Here is a 2,471-nt window from a genome sequence, read left to right on the forward strand (position 1 = left end):
ATTTCCTGGCCTCTAATCCTCGTGTCTCAGACTTGGCTTCTGCTCCTTGAGAGGTACCGGGGGTGCAGACGGCATGTCGGCAGGCAGCCTTTTCCCTGGGCACACGGGACGCTGCCGCTCTGCTCTGCCTTCCTGCTGGCACTGGGAACTGGCTGTCAGTCCAGGAAACGCTCCCCTTTGGTTAGAAAACAAAATTGCTTTCTTTTCTCCAGCTCTTTGAGATTTTCTCTTTGACTTTGGCTTTCTGCGGTTTCCCTGAGGTGTGTCTGGGTATGGAGTTCCTTCTTAGGAATCCTTCTTAGGATTCTCAGGGAGTCTCACATTGTGATTGGTGTACTTCACCAGTTCTGAAAAATTCTCAACTATTGTATTTTTAAAACATTTCTCTGCCCATTCTGTTTTCTCCCTCCGGGTTTGTTTCCCAGACCTGTGCCACCTCAGGCCTATAGTGGCCTTGTCACCCCCACCACTGTGCCCTGTGCCACCCCAGGCCTGTAACGGTCCCTGTCACCCTTCCCCACACCCTGTGCCACCTCAGGCCTGCAACAGGCCCTGCCACCCCTCCCCACACCCTGTGCCACCTCAGGCCCACAATGGGCCCTGTCACCCTTCCCTGCACCCTGTGCCACCCCAGGCCTGCAGCGGGCCCTGTCACCCCTCCCCCACCCTGTGCCACCCCAGGCCTATAACGGTCCCTGTCACCCTTCCCCACACCCTGTGCCACCCCAGGCCTGTAGTGGGCCCTGTTGCCCCTCCCCAGACCCTCTGTGGCTGCTGTGCTCTCCCTGCTACACTGTGCATCATCTGTCTTCTAACTCACTAATTCCCTCCTGTGTCTATTCAGCCGCCACACACAGCCACTGAGCTTTTCATTTCAGTTATTCATGTTTTTCATTTCTGGAGTTTCTACTTGGTTGTTTTACAAATCCACAGTGCCACTTTCTTAGCTTCCCATTCCCTGGAGATATTTTCCAGCTCATCTCATTTCTGTCAACATGGTGGGCACAACCATTTCACAAGCTGGTCTGGGACTGGACCGTGTGATCTGTGCAGGCCTCCTCATGGTTCCTGCTCCGGCAGCCCTGTTTCTCTGGACGCCTGCTCATCTTGGACACACACTCATCCCTGCCCTTGAAGATGTGCATGTGTGGGTTCAAGGCTGAGGATGGAGGCCCCTCCCCAAGGGGGCCTTTATGGCTGTCCCTGTAGGTGCCTGGGGGCACGTCCCAGTGGGGAGCACCTCACCCCAGGCTCATGCCTGGAGGGTCCCTGGCACACCTGGCTTTGTGTGTAGCTCTAGCGTTGCTCTGTCTCTGGTCAGATGACTCCAAGGAGAGTGGGCATCAGCCATGGCTCCCTGCATCCTTGCCCTTCCGCTTCCTCTGCAGAAGAAGCCAGAGCCAGCCTGGCTGTGTCTTCTCCAGCCATAAAGTGCCGCCCCAGGAAGCAGCATCCCTGAGCCAGAGGAAGCTTGGAGAGGTTCGGGATTCTGGTCTCCGCTCTGGGGCCGTGGACAGAACAGGAGCCACAGCCCTCACTGAGCTGGGGGCAGCCAGGAGGGCAGGAGAGAGAAATCACTGCACCCGGCGGGCAGAGGCATCCCCAGAGGGGAACCCAAGCCTCAGCTGCCCCAGTGTTAGCTGCAAGATTTCTGTCAGACATGGGAAAGCTGAGGTCAGAAAGAGGGGCGCTCTGGCTCTCCCACCTCTAGGTGACAAAGGCCCTGCTCAGCTCTCCTGGGAGCTACTGAATCAGACATACCTGCCCTGGGTGGCAGCCTTGGCCCAGATCTGGAGGGCTAGATTCAGGCTGTTGGCCCCCACATTGCCACCTCAGAGCCTGCGGTCCCCAAGATGGCCTCTGCACCTCACAGGGCTCTCCTGCCTGGGCTGCAATGCCTACCGCAGCCGGGCCTGCAAGGTGTCCTGTTCCCAGAGCAGCCAGCACTATTAGACCCTTGCCTAGGACTGGGTAGGAATGGTGACTCTGGCTGCAGAGCCAGGCAGCCTTCTGACTCAGGAGAGAAGAGGAAGGAGAGGGTCCACACGGCTTGCAGCAGCAGGGTCAGGCTGACACCCCCAGGGTCGGGAGTAGTCAGGACACTGCTCCTTGTGGTGCTGAGGCTGGGGAACCTTGGTTCACCACCCCCAATTCTCATGGCTCAAAGCTGGCTCAGCAGGGCCCTGAGACAGGAGCACCTATGGCTCTGACTGGTGATTCTTTTCTCGCAGGATCCCTTGGGCTGGGTCTCGGTGCCCCGCTCCTCTCCCTGGTGCTGCTGTCAACTGGCAGCCTCATGATGGCCTCAGGGACCTGGCTCTGCCCACAAGGAACTCAGAGGTAGAGGGGAAGGCAGACAGTGTGACACTCAGCTCAGGGCTTCCAGAACACAGGGCCTGTGGGCATCTGAGAAGGGAGGGCCCTCATGCTCCAGGGGGATGAATGAAAGGGGTCAGAGGAGAGGATCACAC

The sequence above is a fragment of the Macaca nemestrina genome, chromosome 7, assembly GCF_043159975.1.
Source record: "Macaca nemestrina isolate mMacNem1 chromosome 7, mMacNem.hap1, whole genome shotgun sequence".
Taxonomy (NCBI): Eukaryota; Metazoa; Chordata; class Mammalia; order Primates; family Cercopithecidae; genus Macaca; species Macaca nemestrina.